The following is a 15,813-nucleotide window of genomic DNA, read 5'->3' on the forward strand; positions in this document are numbered from 1 at the left end:
TTGCACTGCTGGTGGGAATGTGAATTGGTTCAGCCACTATGAAGAACAGTATGGAGGTTCCTTAAAAAACTACGAATAGAACTATGATATGACCCAGCAATCCCACTACTGGGCATATACCCTGAGAAAACCAAAATTCAAAAAGAGTCATGTACCAAAATGTTCATTGCAGCTCTATTTACAATAGCCTGAAGATGGAAACAACCTAAGTGCCCATCATTGGATGAATGGATAAAGAAGATGTGGCACATATGTACAATGGAATATTACTCAGCCATAAAAAGAAACGAAATTGAGCTATTTGTAATGAGGTGGACAGACCTAGAGTCTGTCATACAGAGTGAAGTAAGTCAGAAAGAGAAAGACAAATACCGTATGCCAACACATATATATGGAATTTAAGGGAAAAAAATGTCATGAAGAACCTAGGGGTAAGACAGGAATAAAGACACAGACCTACTGGAGAACAGACTTGAGGATATGTGGAGGGGGAAGGGTGAGCTGTGACAGGGTGAGAGAGAGGCATGGACATATATACACTACCAAACGTAAGGTAGATAGCTAGTGGGAAGCAGTCGCACGGCACAGGGATATCAACTTGGTGCTTTGTGACCGCCTGGACGGGTGGGATAGGGAGGGTGGGAGGGAGGGAGACGCAAGAGGGAAGAGATATGGGAACATATGTATAACTGATTCACATTGTTATAAAGCAGAAACTAACACACCATTGTAAAAAACCAAACAAACAAACAAAAAAAACCATGGAGAACAATGCTTTGTTAAGTGTCTATTTTGATCCAGTCCCTTTACAAACATATATTTTCCACCTCATTCACCATCTTGCAAGGTAGGAAAGTATGATTATACAGAAATCATTTTAAAACAAATTGGTTAAAATAACAAGCTGGCCAAAATGATTAATCAGGTAAAAATGAATATTTCCAGACAAATTTTTATGATATACATTGGTGATTTTGGTGTATCGTTAAGCAGTTTTGGTGCTCTTTATGAGTTTTTATGCATTTTGCAGATTTTTTAGTTTGGAGAGCAACCTCAAGTTTTATGTGTATTTTAAATTTTTGTCCATCTTCCAGATCATTAGTTTTCAAATATCTTCTAACCAATTCTGCCTGTTTTGTTTGGCAATATATTTTGTGAGTTTTAAATTTTTATATTCAGTTCTAAGTGAAGTGATTGAAAGTAAAATGATCCAGAAATTCTTGTTTCTGCTAAGTAATTCACATATGGATGATGTCTGTGTATCCTAGAATGATTTTCTGATTTTTAATTAGAATTTTTATTTTAATTAAATTTTTAAGATATTTCACCACTTTCTAAGTACTTTGCTTTTGAAAAAAATTTAAACATATTTTCTGGTAGTCATGGCAATTTTGCCTTTCTAGCAACTGTGAAATGAAAGGACCTGCATCATCTAGATGCACAGTAATGAACTTGAGAAAAAAGTACCAACAATGCCTACTGGAATACTCAAACAAAAGAAAAAGTCTAGACAAATGTTCCTCAGTTTTTAATTTCACATTCCATTAAAAAAAATAACCTATTAATGACCTTCTCAGGAATACCTAGCAAAAATTGGACAAAAGTAAATGAATAAAATAAAATTAAAATATTGTGCAATAAAATTTGCAGAAATACGGGCTAAAGAGGCAAAAATGGGCATTATTTTCACTGATATTTTACTTTTATTAATTTTGTCTATAGTTTTTAGTTTACTTTATCTTTATTTCTAACTTCATGTATTCCTAAATGACAAAATAAGTTTGAAATATATAGAATCTCAAAAGCAAACAGAGAAAGCATCAGAACACATTAAAAGTTGCTACACCATCCTAGAAGTTACAAAACAAAGATTTGTAAACAAATGTTCTTTTTAAAATATCTTTAAAGTGCATTAAAAATTGCAAATAACCAATACTTGAACAATCAGAAGCAGAAAATATCAATATTCAACCATTAGTTATTTTGATATATTAATTGGCAAATAAATAATGTTTCTGTTGTTTTTGTTACTGTCAGGTTACTGATGAGGAGGCTGAGGATGGGAGAAGTTACATAACTCGACAAATGTCACATAGCTAGTAAGGGCAGAGCTGGATATAAATCCAGGCCTATGGACTCTTATTGTTCCCTGGCTGGGCTTTCTTTCCTAGCCCTCTGTTTTTTCCTGCTTGATACTCTTAATACCTGACTCCAAAGTGTTTATCAAGTGAAAGTAAAGGGGAAAATCTCATGTCTAGGTATTTCATTTAAAACTTTGAGTTTTAAAAATAGCTTGATGTGAGAGTAAATTGAAATCAGTGGTTAAAAATGAGACTTTGAGATTCAAGATGAATTTCACATACATTTCACATATTCTTGATCCAGAATCAACAAGAATGGACTATTCTGGCAAATACGACCACCACAACAATGCCTTTCTCTATAGCAAAGACCAGGCACAAAGAGAGGTGGCACCTGGAACAAGGATCTTTTTGCTTGTACATGGTTCCAAACGGGAATAGGGATTTCTTTGCCAGACATTCCCAGGCTGCATCCACGTTTCTTGTACTCCCTTCTCGATTTGTCAAGTCAGGGATATTTTTTAAAACAGGCAATGTATTTCAGTGGGAACCAGTACATTTCCCTAATGTTCTAGCTGTCTCTAGGATGCAAATACTAAACACAGTACACATTCAGGGCAATGGCACAAGCTGCCAGAGAGGAAGCCTTTGCCTAAAATAGCAAAGCTGGACATAAACATAAATAAAAACTGAAATATTTATAAACAAAGTAAGTTAGATTCATGGCTTAATTTCTTTATATCTTTTTTACCCTCTTTTAAAATATTAAATACATAAATTTGTTTATAATGTTAGTAAACAAAGTCACTTGGAAATTCACTGCTATTTGGTTAGATCATCTTTTTTTCTTCTTTTTTTCCCAGAATCATCATTGGAAACATTTAAAAGTAGAGAAGGGTGTAAGACAGTGAATGAGTTCTATCTCATTATATAAATTATCTCCTTTAATCCTTACAACAATCTTGTGAACAGGATATTATTCTATCCACTTTCCAGACGGGGGTGGAAAATTGAAGCTCAGAGAAATTAAGTAATTTGCTCATGTTCACACCGATAGTAAGTGTCTGAACAAAGTTTGAGGCCAGGTCTACTATTCCAAAGCCCCCATTCTACACTGCATGTACCTGGCACTGGCTCTCAAGGAGGGAGAGATTCTCAAACACTTTATTAAGGTTTCTGAAAAACTATTAACTCAAGGGGAAACTCAGGTTGAAAGCAATGAATGAAGAAGACTAAAGGTCACTTCTCTCTATGAATGTGATCTCACCAAACACATTAGTCTTCTCTGAGATGACCCCACTAAATAGGAGGAAACCTAGGAACCAGGCCTACTTCCCCCGACTGGAAATCTATCTCAAGATTACTGATTGGATACTGCATTACCCTTTGGTCAGCTTATTAAAAGTTAAACAAGCTTGGTCATGTCCCACAAATCACCCCTCCTGTCCACCGCACAGAAGGTAACACTTTGAGTGTAGATTTTCTTGTAGCTTCACTTTGCCTGATTCTGGAAGCTTCCCTCCCCCAGTCCTATTTCTCAGCAGTAAAATGGGAGGCCATGGGGGTGGGGTCATAACTGGAGTTTAGGAATTGCCTGATGGTTTCCCTTTCCTCATTTGCTGTGCATTTCAAAACAGGCAGGCTTGGGGCACACATCGATTGAGACAGCTGTGCCAAAGAATAGGCTTGGAGAAAAAGCAGTTTCTTGTTTAATCTGTGGGCAATTTGTGGGAGCCATTCTTAGGATGAGCACAAAACAACTTGAAAGGGACATTTACTCTAACAACACAGAAAGAGAAAAGGGTAGACAGATAGGCCAGGGGACAGGAATCGTTGCGGCATCTCACAAGATAGCACTGGTTTTAATTTGTCAAGTCACAGTGGTATGAGGAAAACTGGCAGAAACTGTCAAGGGGATGTTGTGAGCTTGAAAGCAGAGAGCTAGCTACCTTTTTCCTTTTTTTGAATTTTTTGAATGGTGGGAGTACTTCTTGTGCTGCTGTTTTCAGCTAGCCAGAGCCTACAGAAGAAGCTGTTCCCTCCCGCTGGTAATCCTGCCCTTCTCACTGGTGTGTTAGTCTTGGGGAAGCCCCATGTAGAACTTGGGGGTATTAACTAGATCTGCCCTTCAACTCCTCCTAACCTTGGGGAGTGTCTTAGTTATTCGGCTTGACTGTAGTGCTGTTACATTTTAGAGAGTTAAGAGTCCCCTGTAAGTATTAAAAGTGCACATTTATGTGCTGGTTCATTTTGTGAAATCAATCAGATTTAGCTCTGAAACATTACTCAAAGACAGTTAACTTCGACAAGAAGAACGTACTGAATATGATATTCCAGGATCAAGGAAGAATGCTTATTTTTCCCCCAAATGAATTATGTATTAACATGATTATGCAAATGTTTGCATGCAGCATCTATTCTGCTTTATCATTCTTGGTCTTCCAAAAAACCATATATCACTGTTATTTACAAAATCAATATGTCCTAATATTGTAACACAAATTCATAAATAATTTAAAAATTTACACATTTGTCAAAGATACAGAGATTCATAATGAATTTCTTAGAGACTCGATTTAAAGTACTCTCTTCCATTGTAAGGTCATAGTGCACAAACTGTAGTTCAAATTTTTGATTCAGAAAATTCTACATAAAATACCAGCCAGACCATGAGTTGCCCAACAAGGCAAAATGCTAAGATTACCCTGATGTGAACCAAGAGGTGCTGCAGAAGTCCAACCCCAGAGACCAAAGACCCTACTGCAGCCCTTGAGCCTTGAGTCCACCTTGCCTGGAATAGATTTCCATATTGAAGGTCACGCATGAGGCTTAGTTCAGAGGCAGCAGATATGTGAAAGAGACCACGCTTTGCTCTGTTAATCCTTCATAGTGGGGTTCACAGGAAGCCACTGCCAGGCAAGCAGAGGGCATAGCTGGAAAGAGCTATTCACGTAAAGATGCTGATTCTTGCAAAGACGTGAATCTATAGGTAAACAGCCAGCCCCTTAGTTGTGTATATAATGTAGCCTTTTGTTCACCTGACCTGGGGCTCCCAGCTGAGAAATAGACACCCTGAACAACTTCATGACATCGGACGCCCAGCTCCTCTTATCCTTTGTCTTAGTCCGTTTGGCCTTCCATAACAAGATACCACAGACTAGATGACTTAGAAACAGCAGAAATTTATTTCTCACAGTTCTGGAGGCTGGAAGTCCAGGATCATAGCAGATTTGGTGTTTGGTGAGGGCTTCCTGGCTCATAGATGGCACCTTCTAGTCATAAGCTTACATGGTGGAAGGGGCAAGGGGGCTTTCTCAGGCCTCTTTTTTTAATTTATTTTATTTATTCTTTTTTTTTTTTGGCTGCATTGGGTCTTCGTTGCTGCTCGTGGGCTTTCTCTAGTTGCTGTGAATGGGGGCTACCCTGCGGTGGGCGGGCTTCTCATTGTGGTGGCTTCTCTTGTTGTGGAGCACGGGCTCTAGACACGTGGGCTTCAGTAGCTGTGGCACGTAGGCTCAGTAGTTGTGGCTCGCGACCTCTAGAGCGCAGGCTCAGTAGTTGTGGCACATGGGCTTAGTTGCTCTGCGGCATGTGGGATCTTCCTGGACAAGGGCTCAAACCTGTGTCCCCTGCATTGGCAGGCGGATTCTTAACCATTGTGCCACCAGGGAAGCCCCGGGGCCTCATTTATAAGGACACAATTTCTGAAGTCTTCATGACCTAATCACTTCCCAAAGGCCCTATCTCCTAATTCCATCACCTTGAAGGTTAGGTTTTAACTAGTGAATTGGAGGAGGGGGGGTAACAAAAATATTCAGACCACAGCACTCTTCTTTTCTCTAATTAACAACCAACAGAAAGAGGACCAAAGCAATGCTATCAGTCAAGTGATATCCAACAGGCTGGCCTTGTTTCCCTTCACACCCCGTTTTTGTCAGAGTTAATATCTGTAATACATTACAAAATCTATAAAGAAGGTGTTATAAATTTAAAAATACATTTATCATTAATCCAAAATAGGTTAAATGAAGGTAGGGGAATGAAGCACACCTTTTGAACTTTGGTTCTGGATCAAACAAGAATTCGCAAAGGAAGAGATCTCCAAATGCCTGCTTCTTTTTGCCACATCTGGAGGTATAATGAGATATCGCGCTGGCTTCTAAGGCCCAGGAAGCCACAGATATTCCTGTCTTCTCTGTTCTCAGGAATGACCACTTGCTATAGGAAAACCTCAGAGACATTTTCTAGACTCTGAGGTTTCCTTGGAAATCAAAAGTTAGATTTTCCAAAGTTGGGGGTAGTTAAAGCAGTGAGGCATGCTTACAGTAACGAGATTTCTCAGGGAGACATGCTGAGGAAGAGCATGAGGAGAGTTTCTAAATGTCTTTGGAATGATGAGGCCAAATGAAGGTAAATCCTGGGTAGGATTTCAGTGCTCTAGCAAAGGACCAGCATCACTGAGCGATCCTTTTGCCCCAGACTCCTACATGGCTCTGTGTGGCATGGTAACTTATCTGATCTTTATTCAAATTTTTGTTCCTCGTGGAATTTTGTATTAATTTGGATTTTTAAAAAATACTGTATCGGGGACTTACCTGGTGGCACAGTAGTTAAGAATCAGCCTGCCAATGCAGGGGACACAGGTTCAATCCCTGGTCCGGGAAGATCCCACCTGCCGTGAAGCAACTAAGCCCATGTGCCACAACTACTGAGCCTGTGCTCTAGAGCCCACGAGCCACAACTACTGTGTCCACAAGCCACAACTACTGAAGTCTGGGCGCCTAGAGCCTGTGCTCCACAACAAGAGAAGCCACCACAGTGAGAAGCCCGCACACCACAACGAAGAGTAGCTCCTGCTCGCCACAACTAGAGAAAGCCCAAGTGCAGCAACGAAGACCCAACGCAGCATAAATAAATAAATAAATTTATATATATAAAATACTGTATTGAAATATCATTTATCTTGATGACTGAGTTTTTTGACACCTCGTTCTATTTTGCACCCAAGGCAAGTGCATTGCTCATTCATCTAGTCCTGCTCCTGCAATCCATCACAGAAAGTTTGCCGACCCCTGGCTAGAACATAGAGGAGATAAACAGAATTATTTCTATTAAGAAATAGGATCAGCTGCCATTAAAAATAAGCTTGAAGGAAAGGCAAAGAAAAATGAAAGCGTTGTGCGTGTGTGTGTGTGTGTCTTGTCATCAGCACAATATCATGATTAAGACCCTGTCAGTTGAGCCAAATGGAAAGGTGAACAAGTCCCCTCCCCCTCAGTTCTCCTGTCATCAGCTTGTTTCCCATCAGCCTTCACTGGAAAAAGCAACAGGTGGAGTGCTGCACATGAACGAATACTCATGGGAGCTTGAATAGCCTGCAATGTAGTCTATGTGATGCTATCAGACACAATCACAGTTAGCTCATCCTCAGGCAAGCTCAGTGTACTAACCCTGCCAGAAGACCTGTCCCATTCCACTGGACTTCCATGAGCCTCTAGAACATCTAGACACAGGGATATGCCTCTTTTATCTGTTTGCCACATTACTGGTACTAAACTACTGCTGAATGAACAAATGAGTGAATGATTGAATGGATGGATGAATGAATGAAAGACTAAGTAGCACACACTCTATAGATAGAGGCCCTGGGCATAAATCAAACTTTGTATGACCTTCAGGAATTCTCTGAAGTTCAGTTTCCTCATCTGTAAAATGGAGATGAGAACGACAATTATTTCACAGGGTTTAGGAGAAGATCAAATGAAAAAATATTCATTAAAGTGTTTCATAAACTGTAAGAATGTAATTTAGCAGAAGATTGTGTTGGTTTAAGTGATACTAAGAAAGATGTTGAATGCTCTGGAGGGTATATTTGGAGAAGGAGAAACTCTTCGGAGCCAAAATAAAAACAGTGAGGGAAGGTCATGAATGATTAAGGGAGGTGAGTGTCTGCTACTGTCTATGGAAAACAGAAATCAAAACATAATTCCCTGAAAACAGAAAAATGAGGCTTTCAAGTATTGAAAAAAATCGTGGCAACAGACCACGGTCATCATTCCTGCATAATGTGAATATGTTTCAGATTATAGATTTGGTTTACTCAGGGCATAGTCAGAATCCCCCAAAGCCATCATCTTCTATTTTGAATGCTTTTCCAAATATGTAATATTCAAAATAAATGGGCAGATGCCCCCCACACACAATAAGAAAACACGTGTGTTTTCAATAGGTTGTGAAATGCAGCAGTGGGCCTGCTGGTTAGGGTTGAAAGGAAGTAGCCCATAAACAACCCCACCAAGCGCAACACAGCACGTAAGTTTCACACAAAGGAAATTCTTCCATAGTTCTAAGTGCTCCGGTCCCTCAAACAAGATCTCATCCTGCTGGAAGACACATAAGGCCCTTCAAGAAAGCCACAATGACACCTCGCAGACCTAGTCTCAGGACCGAGAGATGTGAGGTTTAGGATTTATAAGAAATGTGGGATGTATTTATTGCTCACCTCTAAAATCATTTGATAACATCTTTTCTAACAGTCTTATAAAATTAGAGTTTGAAAGAAAGCTTACTGGGAAGGGGGACAATTTCCATTTAATTTTACTTTGGGCCAATTAAATGTGCAGAGGAAAAGATATATCTTTGGGGGAGAGGCAGGGGTGTAATTCTTTTAGATTCCATCTTCTAGTACTTAGAATTACCTCTCAAAGCAGTTACAGAGTCTACTCAAATAACTTATTAGATTCCCTAGTCAGATCTAATACGTTCAAGTAGGGAGAAAACCAAAACCCGGGATCTGGGTTTCACTTTAATCCACTCAGTCACTTGCTGTCTGAGTCCTTCGACATCTTTTCATCTGAGCCATCACCTCAGATAAATGGGAGCCATGGCTGTCATCCTCTGGAATGACTCAAGCCGGCTTAATATCAAAGTTTGGCTCTTCTCTACCCTCAAAGGTGAGGGGGAGCTCCTTGGCCCTACTACATGACCCCACTCTCTGTCTGCTGTTGATTGGCCCAGTGGGACCCAAGCCAGGGAGAGTCAGTCCCTGCAAAATTTGGATCAGATCTAAGAGATAATCATTTTCTGTCACCTGCACAGCTAAACAGGGAAGACTGCTCTGTAAGAAAGAGACAAGGGCCCAGGAGAAGCCAAGAGGGCAGGCACTTGAGGATTCTCAGGGATCCACTTGCAGAATCCTTTCCTGAAGCCCAACTGCTTCCCAACTTGGGAGGTTCACAATGGGCCCCAATCATGAAATCCATAAAATCCCCCAGTTTGAACATAAGCCGCTTGGTTCAGGTTGGGTTTCTGTAACTGCAGCCTAAAGAGCCCCAAATAACACATTACTCTAATAAACACATTACTCTAATATAAACCCCAAAACTAAATTAGGTACTACTTGTGAAGCCCACTCCCACAGTTCCCCTGACCTCTCTGTTTGCTGAGTAAATCAGATTTCTAGATTTGAAGCTTGGATGAACCATAGAGAATATCTGACCCCACTCCTTCAGCTGAAAGATGTGGAACCAGAGAGATTAAGCGACTTGCTCAAAACCACCCTGCCTGTAGTGGAAGATTCATGATGCTTTCTGCTATAGCCACAACATTTTACGCATAAGTCTTAGGAGGCTTCTATTTTTCTCTCTGTCTCTACTCTCTCTGGATAACTCTGGTTTCAGTGGAAGAGAGTGTGTCCTAAGAAACCAGACCTAGGAATTTAAGAGGTTAGGACACAAATCCTATGCTACAAGATATCACAAGAAGGTAGTGTGCTATGGTGGGAAAATGTGGTTTGGGCATCGGACCGGCTGGGTTCAAACCCAGTTCTAGTGCTTAGTGGCTAAGTGACCTCAGCAAGTTAAACTCCTCCGAACTATGGTTTCCTCCTGTGAAAATGGGGAGGACAATACCTATCTCATAGGGTTGGTATAGAGATAAATGAAATCATATTTGTAAAATGCCTGGTTCACCACGACATACTCTTGCTATTACTTTTATTAAAGGGTGGTTCATCCAAGCAGGTAGGGAAATATGAGCCACTCATAGACCTTTCAGCCTCACTGGTTTTACCTTATCAACAATCCCTGCTGCCGAGTCTGAGAGGTGTGACAGCTGCCCCAGTTGTGAGAGAAGAAAGCAGACTCATTTGAGATTAGGGAAAGCTTAAAAAGCCACCTGGCAGGGCGTTCACAACCTTGCCAACCGTTCCAAACAGACGAGTGTTAAAATGGGTTTTGTGCTTTTTTACAGTTCCGTCTTTCTGATTTCTACCTCCAGGTGACTAGGACACTCATTCACACCCTGGAGCTAAATACTTTCACATAGATGTGCAGAAATACTCCAGTTACTTCATAGCACCGATACTTTAACTATCTGAGAAATATATTTTTCAGTTTGCCCATCCCTACTCCTTGGGTCTTCACTTCTAACACCAAACAAAAGCTCTCAGTTACTCCTTTTCTCACTGACACTGACAGAGAAAGTCATTCAGCAAAGTGGATATTTGTTTAAGTGACTGGGCATTGATTTAAACACTAGTGATAAATTCGTGGATCTTGCTCTAAAGACTGTTATTCTTGGTAATGTAACTGTCATGGATCATAACTACAAGATAAAGTACAGCTTCAATCATCCTGTTTGTTGCAAGAGGATGGAATGTCAAGTGATGTTTTGACAATGGAGCATTTCCTGGAGAACAGAGAACAATAGATCCTTCTCAATAAACACATATGAAACATATGAAAACATGTCTTGAAGTGTGGTGGAAGCATGGATCTAGTAAGGAGTCACAGGACTCTTTTCTTCATCCCTCCCACTCTCTCTCTCTCTCTCTCTCTCTCTCTCTCTCTTTCTTTCCAGGAGAATACCTCTGCTTTTCTGTTTGATCCATGAATCCACCATACTTTCCTACCTCTCTGTCTTTGCATGTGCTCTTTCCCCTCTCTGAAATCCCTTTCTTTTTTCGTTTACTTTACCAAAACTTAACTAATTCTTCTTCTTCATTCCTCAAGAGTCAGCTCAATTCTCACTTCCTGGAAAGTTTCCCTGAGAGTTCTAAACTGGGTGGGGATCCTTGCTCGGCGTTTGCAAACCTGTGTTTCATGATCCCCATGCTGGTCAGAGTGGGTGCACGTATCCGTTATCCCAGAACTCCTTAATGCAGGGTCCACGATGCGTTCACCTCGCACAATAGTTGCTCAATAGATATTGTTGAATGAATGATTGAGTCTATTCACAAATCAGTGAATGACTGGACTTTATGCCAAAAAGAAATTAAGACAGTATTTCTCGTAACTTACACAAACTGCGAAATTTCTGCCACTCCAGCCCAGTTGAAAGTACCCAGTGGATTTATGCAGCCCAGAGCAATTACATGGTAGAAAAAAATTTCAGCTTTACTTTTGGAAAGCAGTTTGTTTTAGAAACCATCTGAGATAACAGATCATATTTTGTGCATTCTCCTATTCTTGTTTCTTATTCCCAAACAATTTTCAGAAAAATAGGATGTTACTTGCTTCAGAAATCACTTATTTCTGATCATGCGTCTCCAACCCCCCATCAGAAGGCCTAGTCCTCAATTGCTAGGCACTAAAGAAAATTACAATACCTCCCCCCTGGGCCCTAACAAAAACACAATGTCAGATGGGTAATAAGCTACAAGAGCAAAGAGGAAAAATAGTAAACCAGCATCATGCAGGTCTTATTTCCGTTCCTGTGTCAGACACAATGGGGAAAATGAAAAGAATCACACCATTCACATGATACGTACATGTTCATAGTGTTGTTTTGCAAGTACCCACCCTAAAGCTTCTTGCATAAGAAGCTCTGATCATACATGTTGATAAAAACATGGAAAAATAACATGCTATCAAAATAGAGATGGACTTGAAAGTATTTAAATATTGTACAGGGAAATTACCCAGATTGGCCCATAATGACAATTCTGTAGTCCTTTGGCAATATGGCAGGAAGGAAAGTTAGAAATTAGATAACCAGTTTTTTTAGCAACAGTCCTACTGATGCATCTTGCAGTTCAGGCTCATGAGAAAGGCTTCCTGTGTCCACAGTGCATGAGGCTAGCCAGGAGTCTCAGAGTAAGAAGGAATCCCTCCGAACCATTCCACACTAAGATAACCTCCCTTGTTGACTAAATGCCTTCTCAAAGGGAGACTTTGCAAAGTCTTTCTACAGGCCATTCCACAACGTTCTAATCAGATCTGGAAGAGATGGCCTTATATTTAAATATAAATGCATATACCTATCAAACTGTGCGCCCAGCAATGTGTTAAGTACATTCTTCACAAAAATCCTTCAAGTTTCCTAGTACTGTTACCCCATTTTACAGATGAGGAAACAGACATCCAGAGAGATTGGCCAATTTGATTATTTGTGAAGCTACGATGTGGTTGACCCAGATTGGACCCAGGTTGCCTAACTTCCAGGCACATTTGCTTATTCACCACATTCAGATGGATGGTCTCCATCATCTCCACACTTGATCTATCAGAACACAGAGAAAGCCAGCACCATCCCTGCATGAAAACTGTTTGAAGACCGTTTCTAAGGCAATTCTCTCCTCAAGGCTGAACCATCGTGGTCCTTTAATGTTTCTTAATTCAGATGATTTTCATGTTCCCATCATCATCACCATCACCATTGTCATCAGAACTACCATTTACTAAGCCTGTACTATGTGCCAGTTTCCTTACTACAAAAATCCTGAGATGCACAATTATCTACACTATGAATGCACAAAGAAAATTCTCAGTGAGGTGAACTCATTTGCCCAAGACCTAGTTTCCAGTAAGCTGCAAAGCCAGGATTCTAATGGGATTGTGCAACCCTATAGCTCCGTTCTCCCTGCAATTCCTTGCTCCAGCCCAGCTGTTGGAGCTCTTGACTTCATTCTATCCAAGTTCTTCCCAGTCCTTCTTTAGTCACAGAAACTAATGCTGGACCCTCAGAGCAGGATGGAAAGAGAATAAGCTTACGTGCCAGCATCATGCTTCAAATACCAGTCCTCATTGCCGACGCAATGCAGAGTCTTCCTCTAATGCACATCTTCCCTCCTTTCTTCATCTGAAACACTGTGGGACAGTGTGGAAGGAGAATAACCTGATCCAGCACAGCTGGTCAAATTCCTTCTGTTCATAGGAACTGGATAGGAAGTTAACTGTAGAATAGCCAGTTGAGAGACTTTCCTTTGGAAGTCTCTCACAATGCTGTAGGAAATTTCCAAAACCCTTCCTGATTTAAAGTGTTTAGCAGGCTACTTAAAACTTTTTCTTCCTTAGTTTCCAGAAGACCCCCTGGGACAACGTGGTGGAGTTAAGTGGCCTGGGGCGCAGTGTCACTCTCAAAATTCCACTCAGAACGGCAGTAGGGACAATGAGCTAACTGGAAGGGGTGGCAGTGTGTGTGGGGGGGTGTCTTAAAGCAGATTTGTTTAGCATGCTCTATTTTCTTCATTATGTGCAATTTCTACCAAATTATCAACATATATATTATTCGGTTCATTTTTAGTGGTAGCTTGGTGGTGGTGATAGGAAGTTAATGAAACCCTTGAAGCCAATGCTTGGCACCACGTTGCTTATTCCAGGAAAATAACCTTTCTGAGCCTCCATTCCTAACCTGTAAAATGGAGATAAAAACAGCCACCACGTAGACTTTGAGGACTCAGTGACTTCTCGTATACAGGGCTGATACACAATATATACTCAACTAACGGTAGTGACTCATTAAGATGGAACTGCGTTAAAACTACTAACCTTGCCTCTTTCTCTTTCACAGAGCTGCTGCAAAAATACTCTAATACGCATGGAAGTGCTTGGACTTCTCCGACAGAAAAGTTCTATGCAAAACCCTGGCTTGAAGGACAGATGACAGTTTACATTTACTAAATAGTTATACTCCATTGAGGGCCAAAAAGGATTTGAAGTGGCTCACCATTAAAAACCAAATTACAAGAGCTCCAAGGAGCCATTAAAGAAGATGAAAGACAAGATTCCAGTAAAAGAAAGAGGAAGCCGTGACAGGAAGACTAGAGCAGGGCTTCTCGTGCTAGTAGGACTTGCCTGGGGATCTTATTACAATGCAGGTTTGGCCTCACTGGGTCCTCAGGAGTGGAGCCTGAGATTCTGCATTTCTAACAAACTTCCCCAAGAACCATGCTGCTGGCCCATGGACCACACTTTGTGTAGCAGGGTTGAGAGGAGCTAACGAAAGAGCAAAAATCTACTACTTTATCGCCCAGGTAAACCTGTCTGTAAAATGCAGTGTAGGTCCTAATACAGTGATGCATTCTAATAACTTTTTAATTAGCAGAAAACTCTGAGGATATTGGTGTGTGTCAAACAGTTCTCCCCTCTGAAGAAATGCTTCCACTCTCCTGCCTCTCCCTCCTCCTCTTCCAAGGCTTTCTAGACCTGACACTGTGAGCAGGAAATCTGATGTGCCCGATGACCCTCTTTATAAATGATTTCAAGGAAGAAGAAGCAGGCTGCACGGATACTGGAAATGCATGATGTAACCTTTTACATTCAGAGAAAGGGCTGTCCCTAATTCAAGCCATATTTCGTCTAGTGAAGCAGACATATTTGAAATTGGAAAACATCCAAAGAAAATATGGAACTCAATATATTTCTGCAAGTCCTGGCCTTTGCCTTCTTGTGGCCCAATTACCTACCTGTGCCTAGCATGTCCCTTCCTCTTTCCTCATGCTGGATACCTCCCAATTCTAATTCCAACTTGAGATCTCAAGTGAGGCATCTGTGGGTGAGAAATCTATAAAGCACTTAAAGGTTGCTGAGAGCTTCCCAGGACTCAGGCCATGTGCTAAAAGCTGTAAAAGATTATCTCATTTAACCCACGATGAGGGCTTTACAGGTGAGGATATTCGTAAAGATGGAGTGTGTTACAAGGTCACACATCTATTAGGTATCATAAGAAGGATTCAAATTGAGGTCTCTGTATCTCAGGATTTCTCAGCCTCAACACCATTGACATTTTGGACCAGATAATTCTTTGTCATTGGAGGGCTATCCTGTGCATTGTCTGATATTTACAGTATCCCTGGTCTCTACCCATTAGATGCCATTAGCAACTTCTCACTCTAGTTATGACAATCAAAAATGTCTCTAGACATTGCCAAATGTCCCCTGAGAGGCAAAATTGCTTCTCGTTGAGATTGTTCCAACCCAAAGCCTGAGCACCTGATAAACAAGGATAGGTATTATTTTTCAACGCTTTGCAAGGATCAGCCCTGTTAGGGGCTGAGTTGTGCCTCCCCAAAATGCATACATTAAAGCCCTGACCCCTAGTACCTCAGAATGTGATTCTCTTTAGAGATAGGGCCTTTAAAGAGGTGATTAAGTTCAAATAAGTCTGTTAGGGTGAGCCCTAATCCAATCTGACTGATGTCCCTATAAAAAGAGGAAATTAGGCCACACAAAGAGACACCAAGATTTCACATACAGAGGAAAGACCATGTGAGAACACAGCAAGAAGGTGGCTATCTGCAAGCCAAAGAGAGGGGTCTCAGAAGAAACCAATCCTGCCAACGCCTTGATCTGGGGCTTCTAGCTTCCAGAATTGTGAGACAATAAATTTCTGTTGTGTAAGCCATCCAGGCTGTAGTACTTTGTTACGGCAGCCCTAGCAAACTAACACAAGCTCCAAAGGGCCACGCTGAGCTTTCTTCCTTTACTTTCCCTTTTTGTTTAGAATACACCTT

The sequence above is a fragment of the Phocoena sinus genome, chromosome 9, assembly GCF_008692025.1.
Source record: "Phocoena sinus isolate mPhoSin1 chromosome 9, mPhoSin1.pri, whole genome shotgun sequence".
NCBI lineage: Eukaryota > Metazoa > Chordata > Mammalia > Artiodactyla > Phocoenidae > Phocoena > Phocoena sinus.